The following is an 11,154-nucleotide window of genomic DNA, read 5'->3' on the forward strand; positions in this document are numbered from 1 at the left end:
CATGGAAATCAAAGAAGAACTCAAAGGAATCAGAAAAGGGCTCAGAGAGGAAAACAAACTCTTGGAGGAGAACACAGGAAACCAACTTGATGAAGTAAAGAGGCCAGTACAAGACATGAGTAAAGACATAGGAATAGTGAAGAAAAACCAAGCAGATGTACTAGCAATGAAAAACACAGGCTTCTCTCTGATCACCAGGCGATGGAGGAGGAGCCAGGGCCCCAGGATGAATGCCCACCGTGACAGTGATAGGTTCTTGCAGCCAGAGGGCAGCTGCCTGGTGGATGAGTCCTTAGCGGCCGCCCAAGAGGAAGAAGCCGTCAGCCTGGCCCCTTCTGGTCTGCACAGCCTTCCTCACCCCCTAGCTTCAGGACTGAAGATCTTCCACTGGACTACGCCCCTCAGCAGCCAAGTCTGCAGTTTGCTCTCCTGATGGCACTCCCTGAAGACTTCAAAGCCTCCTGCTTCCAGAGTGCCAGTAAAAGAACCACGAGCCCTTCACTGTTGCAGACAGATTTGGAAACAGTGGCATGGGCTTGGGCAGTAACTCTTATGCTCAGGCACCCGAGAAAGTGACTCTTCTTGTAGATGGCACACGTTTTGATGTGAACCCACAGATTTTCACTGCTCACCCGGATACCATGTTGGGAAGGATGTTTGGACACGGAAGAGAGTACAGCTTCACGAGGCCCAACAAGAAGGGAGAGTATGAGATTGCAGAGGGAATCGGCACCACGGTGTTTCGCACTGTGCTGGATTATTACAAAACTGGTATCATCAATTGTCCTGACGGCATCTTCATCCCAGACCTGAGAGACACCTGTGACTACCTCTGCATTAACTTTGACTTCAACACTATCCAATGTCAAGATCTGAGTGTGTTGCTGCACGAGCTGTCAAACGACAGCTCTCACAAGCAGTTTGATCACTACCTCGAGGAACTCATTCTGCCCAGCCCCTGTCCAGTGGGCTGTGCCAAGAAAGGGGAGCGAGAGTGCCACATTGTCATGTTGACCGATGAGGATTCGGTAGACTGGGATGAAGACCACCCCCCACCCATGGGGGAAGAATATTCTCAAATTCTTTACAGCTCCAAACTGTACAGATTCTTCAAATATATTGAAAACCAAGATGTTGCTAAAACAGTATTGAAGGAGCGGGGCTTGAAAAACATTCGAATTGGGATTGAAGGCTACCCTACCTGTAAAGGAAAAATTAAACGAAGATTTGGTGGCCAGTCCAAGGTTATCTACAATTATGTCCAGTGCCCCTTTATCCAGATGTCATGGGAGAAGGAAGAAGGAAAGAGTCGCCCCATGGATTTCCAGTGCATCCGCAGCAAATCCTTCACTAACCTGGTAGCTTCTGGAGAGGATGTGTTGGAAGACCAAGAGATACTGATGCACCACCCGCCGCAGGTGGACAAGCTGGACCGGCTCAATGCTATGCTCTCTCAGATGGCTTCCGATGACTTCCAGGATTAGGGCAGCTGGGGTTGCTTCTTGCTGGAGCTCCACTCGGTGGGGTGCCCCAGCCAGCCAGGTGTCCTGTCCTCTGTGGTCTCTTGCCCTGAGGAGATGCCTCTCCTATCTATTCCATCCCCCCATACTTAAGAACATACCAGTAAGTGTGCCTCGGGCAGGGTGGAGAGGCCAGTGTTGCAGCAGCCTGGAAACTTGAAACTTTGGGTCTGGTGCTGTTCACTGAGTCTTTGCCTAATTGCAGCGGCAGGGAAAGAAGTCAAGACTGTTGCCTCATACATAGCCCAGCACAGCAGTCCACATCATCCTTTCTGTGTGAGGCTCTTGGGTTTGTATCAGGCAAGTTGCTTTGTAGCAAAGGGACCAAACTTGAAGGAGACAATCTGTCTGCTAAAGCAGGCCCTGTGAGATGCGTATGAAGCGCCATTCCCGGCGTCTCTGCACCCAGATGGCTCCCTTGAAGAATGAGGCTCATATTCAGAATGCCCAAAGGAAATTGTTATGAATGCAAGGAACAATCCAAAACTACACGAAACAGGTTCTTGGCAGGCAGAGTGGTAACACCCCAGTATTGTGAAACCCTTTAGTTTCAAGGTTTAGGAAACTAAACAAATTGATGATGTGTGTGGTGTGACCCTCGCAGTGCAAATAGAAGAACATCCGTGTCCCCAGGCCTGGACTCTGCGTGTGTGGGAGAGCTGAGCTGGGGTTTTCAGTTTGCAGACAGATAGTTCTCAGAAGTGCTCAGCGTCTTGAGATACGACAGCTCCATGGGGAAGGTGTTTAGGGTGAACTAAGTAGGAGGCAAGCCCACAGAGATTCTGTCTGGTGGGGGATTTCCCCTGTATGTCCTCAGTCCATTCAGGTTTTGGAATGGCCTATTAGCTGCTTGCATCTGGTTAACAAACAGTATTAATGTCATCCCCAAAGAAAAGGACAAATTGAAGGGAAGCCAGGTCTCCTCATTCTGCATGATCTGTCCAACCTGTTAAAGGCCACCTCACTCCCCAGGTCCCCTCACGCTCTCACAGGCAGAGAGCCACCTTCTATAGAATCCAGAGCTGGATCCCACTTCCTGGTAGAAACCTAGTCAGTGCCCACCCTTGTAAATTACATTCCTCTCCCATAAGATACAACATGGAAACCTAATTGTGAGGATAGTGTCAGGTTTTAGACACCTCTAAGATTGAAGAACAAAGGTGTTTTCTGTGCAAGGTCTTCCTTACCTAGAGAAAGTTGTAAGAGCCTAAACGGAGCCACACCTTAAGGTCTGAGGGCCACTGCTTTCTGTTTGCAAGGCTGATGGCTGAGATTAAGGGTAAAGGTTTTCTGTGAAGTTGACTGGCTCATGTCTGAAGTCAGGTGTAGCCTTAACTTTTCTGGCACTGCACTCCTAAGTCGACCAGCCTGGATACTCAAAGGTGCTTGCTTTGCTTTGCTGTGCTGCTGGGTGGTCTTCCATGCCCTAAAGGAGAAATGGAAGTACGATGTTGGTGTATCTGTCATATATACAATGTCTGTTAAGAGTGTGCGGGCACTTGTGTGAACACACCACAGTTAGCACTTTAACTTTTGTTTAGGTAAAAAGATGAAGACATGGCCTGTATTTGTTACCTTGCTATGTGTTACCAGTTACTTTCTCTTTAACAACCTCCCCCTCAAAAAAAAAAATTGTAAGGAACTTCCAGTTAAGATGGCGGCATAGGTACCACGCCAAAGCAGCCTAGGGGGGAAAAGATCAAAAAAAATCAGCAAAATACACACTTTTACTAAAAAGTGGGGTGTATAGGAAATTGAAGCAGCAGCAGAGAAGTAGAAGAGTTATAGAGCATCCAGAGCCTGCACAGGCGGGAAAAGTGGCTCCGGCAGCTCGGCCAACCGCCACGGCCGTGGCGCACTAGAAAGCTGCCAGACTCGGCTTGAGCCGCAGGAAAAGCCAGGTGCGGGCGCTTTCCCTCACACCGCGCTCTCCGCAACTCGGGAAACGTGAGGGGAGAGCGGCAGCGAGCAACGGAGGAGCAGACTGCGAGGTAGAAGAACACGTGGAGCAGCAAGGGAACCAGAGCAGCTGCGGCTCCCTCCGCTCCCCCACCGCCTGAGCCCAGCTCCAGCGAACAGAGCAGCAGCCCGGGACCCGGCCACGCCAACTTGGGCTGACAACGGGACCCAAGCAGGAGCAGAGTTGGGGAGCAACATCAGCGGCTCCAACACCGGTACCAGCGGCCCCAGCAGCAGCAGACCCAGGATCGGCAGCAGCGGCAGACTCGGCAGCAGCAGCTTCAGGGGGAGCAGCGGCAGTGGACACAGCAGCAGCAGCTTCAGCAGCAGTGATGGCTCCAGCAGTGGCAGCTACAGCAGCAGCAGAGGCAGCAGCAGCGGCTCGGTTTGCCCCGCAGGAAAAGCAAATGCCCAGCTCCAGATATCAGAACAGCAGCACGACGACCCAGGCAGCAACTTGACTGAGACCAAAATCATCCAAGGTAACTGGGATTGCACCAGGGAAGGGTCTCACTTGGTCACAAGCTGACTTGGATCCCTCAACAGACCAGAAATCTTAACCTCTTTGTTGATAGAGGATCTGGTCGTTATAATAACTACTCTTGCATACATACTCAGGGCTGTTTTTGATTGAATGTGTACAGTGTTTAGTTAAATTTTAGAATCTACCTGTATTTTATTCCACTCAGCCTGCTAGAATACTCCTATAGCAGGGAAACTCAACCCCTAAGAACATCTTTGTAGATACTCTGAGAGTCTTAAGAGCCACACCTAACACCTTAAGGTCCTACCCTGAAAATATATTACATCAAATCAATTGATACAGCTAAGAATACACAGCTAGCTAGAAAACCCAAGCATTAACGTAATCCAAGATGCAAAAATATATACATTATAACACAAGAAACACTAAAAAGCAAGACGATATAAATCCACCTAAAAGTATTAATGCATCAGAAATGTCCTCCAGTGAGAAAGAGTTAGAGGAAATGCCTGAGAAAGAGTTCAAAAGAATGATTATAAATATGTTCAAAGAGATCAAAGAACACATCAAAACAATCAGAGAAGAAATCAAAGAGGAAATCAAAGGAATCAAAGAAGATGCAGGACACCAATTTCATGAAATAAAGAAGGCAATACAAGACATAAGTAAGGAAATAGAAATAATAAAGAAAAACCAGTCAGAATTACTAGCAATGAAGAACACAGTTAATGAAATAAAAAACTCTGTAGAAAATCTCACCAGTAGGATGGATGAGGGAGAGGACAGAATATCTAAGCTAGAAGACCAGGTGGCAGACCTAATGCAGTCCAACAAAGAGAAAGACAAACTTATAGAAAAGTATGAGTGGGAATTTCAAGATATTCGGGACACTATGAAAAGATCCAATATAAGAATTCAGGGCATAGTATAAGGAGAAGAACTCCACTCCAGAGGCATAGTAGGCGTCTTCAACAAAATCATAGAAGAAAATTTCCCCCAAATTGGGAAAGAGGTGCCAATGCAGATACAGGAAGCCTTTAGAAGCCCAGCCAGACAAAACCCAGGAAGAACCTCTCCTCGCCATATTATAATCAAACTTCCAAACACACACACCAAAGAAAAATATTGAAAGCAGCTAGAGAGAAAAATCAAGTTACCTACAAAAGCAAGCCCATCAGGATTACAGCAGATTATTCAACACAAACTTTTAAAGCCAGAAGGGCTTGGAGTGATATATTCCAAGTTCTGAAAGATAACAACTGTCAACCAAGGTTACTTTATCCTGCAAAGTTATCCATTCAAATAGATGGAGAAATAAAGACATTCCATGACAAAAGCAGGTTAAAGGAGTATTTGAAGACAAAACCAGCTCTACAGAAAATACTTGATAGAATCCTCCATGCTGAACAAAAGGAAAAGCACACATATAAGGAACCTAGAAAAAACAAGCAATACTCAAATACTAGTTAACAGAAGAGAGCACAGGTAGAACCAGAAACACACACACACACACAAAAAAATGGCAAACATAAATACACACCTTTCAATAATATCTCTTAATATCAACGGCCTCAATGCCCCAACAAAAAGACATAGATTTGCAGACTGGGTTAAAAAGCAGGATCCTACAATTTGTTGTCTCCAAGAAACTCACCTTTCTACAAAGGATAGACATTATCTTAGGGTGAAAGGTTGAAAAATGGTGTTTCAAGCAAATGGGCCTAGAAAACAAGCAGGGGATGCTATCCTAATAACAGACAGGGTAGACTTTAGTCCGACGTTAGTCAAGAAAGATAAGGAAGGTCACTTTATATTGATTAAAGGCACACTCCAACAGGAGGACATTACAATCCTAAAAATATCTGCACCTAACATGGGGGCTCCCAAATTTGTCAAACAAACACTATTAGAACTAAGGTCACAGATAACACCAAACACAGTGGTGGTGGGTGACCTTAACACCCCACTCTCATCAATTGACAGGTCATCCCGGGAAAGAATAAACTGAGAGGCATCTGGACTAAATGAGGTCATAGAAGGAATGGACCTAACAGATATATACAGGACATTTCATCCAAAGGCTGCAGAATATACATTCTTTTCAGCAGCACATGGAACATTCTCTAAAATAGACCATATATTAGGACACAAAGCAAATCTTAACAAATTCAGGAAAATTGAAATAATTCCTTGCATTCTATCTGACCACAATGGAATTAAACTACAAATCAGTAGCAAGAAAGGCTATAGAGCATACACAAAATCATGGAAACTAAACAATACACTACTAAATGATGAGTGGGTCAATGAAGAAATCACAAAGGAAATCAAAAAATTTATAGAGTCAAATGATAATGAGAACACAACATACCAAAATCTCTGGGACACAATGAAGGCAGTTCTAAGAGGTAAATTTATAGCCTTAAGTGCCTATATTAAGAAATTACAAAGGTCACAAGTAAACGACCTAAAGCTTCGCTTTAAAGCCTTGGAAAAAGAAGAACAAGGCAAACCAAAAATCAGTAGATGGGAAGAAATAATAAAGATTAGGGCAGAAAGTAATGAAATAGAAACAAACAAACAAAAAAAACAGCAACCCAAAGAATTAATGAAACAAAAAGTTGGTTCTTTGAAAGGATAAACAAGATTGATAAACCCTTAGCAAATCTGACCAAAAGAAAGAGAGAAGAGACACTAATTAATAAAATCAGAGAGGAACAAGGTAACATCACAACAGACTGCAGAGAAATTCAAAAAATCATAGGGACATAGTATAAAAGCATATACTCCACAAAGTATGAAAATCTGAAAGAAATGGATGATTTCCTTGATTTATATGACCTACCTAAATTAAATCAAGATGAGATTAATAACTTAAATAGACCTATAACAACATGGAGATCCAAACAGTTATCAATAATCTCCCAACTAAAAAAAGCCCAGGCCCAGATGGATTCACTGCTGAATTTTACCAGACTTTTAAGAAAGAGCTAACACCATTGCTTCTTAAGCTTTTCCAGGAAATAGAAAAAGAAGGAATTCTACCAAAGTCCTTCTATGAGGCCAGCATCACCCTGATACCAAAACCAGGCAAAGATAGAACAAAAAAAGAAAATTAGGGCTGGAGGGATGGCTTAGCGGTTAAGCGCTTGCCTGTGAAGCCTAAGGACCCCGGTTCGAGGCTTGCTTCCCCAGATCCCATGTTAGCCAGATGCACAAGGGGGCGCATGTGTCTGGAGTGCATTTGCAGAGGCGGGAAGCCCTGGCGCGCCCATTCTCTCTCTCTCCCTCTATCTGTCTTTCTCTCTATGTCTGTCGCTCTCAAATAAATAAATTAAAAAAAAAAAAAAGAAAATTACAGACCAATCTCCCTCATGAACATAGATGCAAAAATTCTCAACAAAATATTGGCAAACAGAATACAAGAGTATATCAAAAAGATCATTCACCCTGACCAAGTAGGCTTTATCCCAGAGATGCAGGGATGGTTCAACATACGCAAATCTATAAATGTAATACATTACATAAACGGGTTGAAGGACAAAAATCAAATGATCATCTCATTAGACACAGAGAAAGCATTTGACAAAATCCAATATCCCTTCATGATAAAAGCCCTACAGAGACTGGGAATAGAAGGAACATATCTCAATCTAATAAAGGCTATTTATGACAAGCCTACAGCCAACATACTACTAAATGGGGAAAATCTAGAAGCTTTTCCACTAAAATCAGGAACAAGACAAGGGTGTCCACTGTCCCCAATTTTATTTAATATAGTTTTGTAAGTCTTAGCCATAGCAATAAGGCAAGAGACACACATAAAAGGGATACAAATTGGAAAGGAAGAAATCAAGTTATCAGTATTTGCAGATGACATGATTCTATACATAAAGGACCCTAACGACTCTACTAGCAAACTGTTAGAGCTGATCAAACCCTACAGCAATGTAGCAGGATACAAAATAAATACACAGAAATCAGTAGCCTTCATATATGCTAACAACAAACACACAGAGGATGAAATCAGAGAATCACTCCCATTCACAATTGCATCAAAAAAAAATAAAGTACCTTGGAATAAACCTAACCAAGGAAGTAAAGAATCTATATAATGAGAACTTTAAAACACTCAAGCGAGAAATTGCAGAAGACACTAGAAAGTGGAGAAACATCCCTTGTTCCTCGATTGGAAGAATCAATATTGTGAAAATGGCAATCTTACCTAAAACAATCTACACATTTAGTGCAATCCCTATCAAAATTCCAAAGGCTTTCTTCATGGAAATAGAAAAAACAATCCAAAAATTCATTTGGAATCACAAAAACCTCGAATATCTAAAATAATACTGTGCAACAAAAAGAGGCTGGTGGTATCACCATACCTGATTTTAACCTATACTACAGAGCCATAGTAACAAAAACAGCATGGTACTGGCACAAAAACAGACATGTAGATCAGTGGAACAGAATAGAGGACCCAGATGTAAGCCCAAGTAGCTATAGCCACCTGATATTCGATAAAAATGCCAAAAATACTCATTGGAGAAGAGACAGCCTCTTCAGCAAATGGTGTTTTGAAAACTGGATATATACCTGCAGAAAGATGAAAATAGATTCTTCTCTCTCGCTGTGCACAAGTATTAAGTCCAAATGGATTAAAGACCTTAACATCAGACTGGAAACTCTGAAACTGCTAGAGGAAAAAGTAGGGGAAACCCTTCAACATATTGGTCTTGGCAAAGACTTCATGAATACACCCCAAATTGCTCAGGCAATAAAACCACAGATTAACCACTGGGACCTAATGAAATTACAAAGATTTTGCACCGCAAAGGACATAGTGAAAAAAGCAAAGAGGCAACCTACAGAATGGGAAAACATCTTCGCCAGCTATATACCTGATAGAGGATTAATATCTAGGATATACAAAGATCTCAGAAAGTTAACTAATAAGGAATCAAACAAGCCAATCAAAAAATGGGCTATGGAGCTAAATAGAGAGTTCTCAAAGGAAGAAATACGAATGGCATATAAGCATCTAAAAAAATGTTCTACGTCACTAGTCATCAGGGAAATGCAGATTAAAACTACATTGAGATTCCATCTCACTCCTGTCAGATTGGCCACCATCATGAAGACAAATGATCATAAATGTTGGCGGGGATGTGGAAAAAGAGGAACCCTTCTGCACTGCTGGTGGGAATGCAATCTGGTCCAGCCATTGTGGAAAACAGTGTGGAGGTTCCTAAAGCAGCTAGAGATTGATCTACCATATGACCCAGCTATAGCACTCCTAGGCATATATCCAAAGGACTCATCTCATTTCCTTAGAAGTACGTGCTCAACCATGTTTATTGCTGCTCAATTTATAATAGCTGGGAAATGGAACCAGCCTAGATGTCCCTCAACAGATGAGTGGATAATGAAGATGTGGCACATTTTTACAATGGAGTTCTACTCAGCGGTAAAGAAAAATGAAGTTATGAAATTTGCAGAAAAATGGATGGACCTGGAAAGTATTATACTAATTGAGGTAACCCAGGCCCAGAAAGCCAAGCGCCACATGTTCTCTCTCATATGTGGATCCTAGCTACAGATGACTGGGCTTCTGCGTGAGAATGAAAATACTTAGTAGCAGAGGCCAGTAAGTTAAAAAGGAGACATAAAGGGTAGAGAAAGGAAGGGAGGTGGATACTTAATAGGTTGATATTGTATACATGTAATTACAATGATTTTAATGGGGAGGTAATATGATGGAGGATGGAATTTCAAATGGGAAAGTGTGGGGGTGGGGAGGGAGGGAATTACAATGGGATATATTTTATAATCATGGAAAATGTTAATAAAAATTAAAAAAAAATTGTAAGTTAACTTGTTTGGTCCCAACCCATGGGGTTTGACAAAGTGGGGATCTGACTGCTCGTCTGTTAGTGTCACGAGCAGTGGTGATGGAAGGAAGAGCTGGGATCACAGGCATCTTCTAGCGAAGCCCACACCACCAGGACCTCAGCATCTCTGTAGCGTGGGGCTCCCTCGCTGCTCAATAGCAGGACATTTTAGGGACAAGGTGTGTCAGAGTCCTCTTGTGTCAATTGCTGACCACGTGTGTCTCAGTAAGGAAAAGTAGATCTCAGCTGTGGTATCTCCTGCAAGTGCCTCAGCGTAAGTCTAGAAGATGCTCATGGGAAAGGGATTTTTTTTGCTCCCCCCAAGGTAGGGTCTCACTCTAGCCCAGGCTGGCCTGGAATTCACTGTGTAGTCTCAGGGTGGCCTTGAGCTCACAGTGATCCTCCTACCTGTGCCTCCTGGATTAAAGGCGTGCACCACCATGCCTGCTGGGAAAGGGATTTTACCCAAGAATTGTAGAGTGGCTTTGCATGCCATGTGAACCTGAACTTGAGGTTTAGTCTTGAGTTTGTGTCCGTGTCCTGCCTTGTCTAGTTGATTAGGAAACATTTGAGCTGTGACGTTAGATAACCGTATGGCTTCTCCACAGTGGGAACGATGCTGAAGGAACAAGGGAGGGGGACTGGGAAGTAGCTGGACTGACTGGAGGAGGCAGTAGCCCGAGGTACTTGGATGTGACTGTAGGACTGTGTAGTGTGTGGCGCCTGCAGGTCTAGGAAGATAGCATGGGGCAGCCCAAAGGCTCTGAGGTAGAGGTGCCGAGCGCAGCCTTCCCTCGACCTCTGCCACACACTGATGTGGGGTCGTCTTTAGGGGCGTATCTGATGCCACGTCTTGCCATCATTTTGAAACTGAAAATGGGTCTTCTGAGCTCATGCCAAAACAGCGCGTCGTCAGCTGCGGCACATTTGTATCCCGGAATTTCCCCTAAAGGCAAACTGTAGGTTTTGCCTTGTTCCTTTGTATTTAAAGTTGCACTTGTTGCTGGGCGTGGTGGCACACGCCTTTAATCCCAGCACTCGGGAGGCAGAGGTCGGAGGATCTCCGAGAGTTCGAGGCCACCCTGAGACTACATAGTGAATTCCAGGTCAGCCTGAGCCAGAGTGAGACCCTACCTCGAAAAAAAACCAAAAAACAAGTTGCACTTGTTAACCTAACCAGTGTTTTCGAAACCCTGTGGTTGGGGTGCTTTTTCTATAATAAAATACTATCATTTGTGAAAAAAAAAGAAGATTGTATTTAAAGACTCGAAAGGATAGGGAGAGACAGAATAAAGACAGG

The 11,154-nt window shown here is 43.6% G+C and overlaps 1 pseudogene; it reads left to right on the forward strand.

The window, feature by feature from the left end:
- The first annotated feature begins 226 nt into the window (after positions 1 to 226).
- Positions 227 to 1,670, forward strand: LOC101608767 (annotated as a pseudogene).
- Positions 1,671 to 11,154: the final 9,484 nt, after the last annotated feature.

The sequence above is a fragment of the Jaculus jaculus genome, chromosome 3, assembly GCF_020740685.1.
Source record: "Jaculus jaculus isolate mJacJac1 chromosome 3, mJacJac1.mat.Y.cur, whole genome shotgun sequence".
NCBI lineage: Eukaryota > Metazoa > Chordata > Mammalia > Rodentia > Dipodidae > Jaculus > Jaculus jaculus.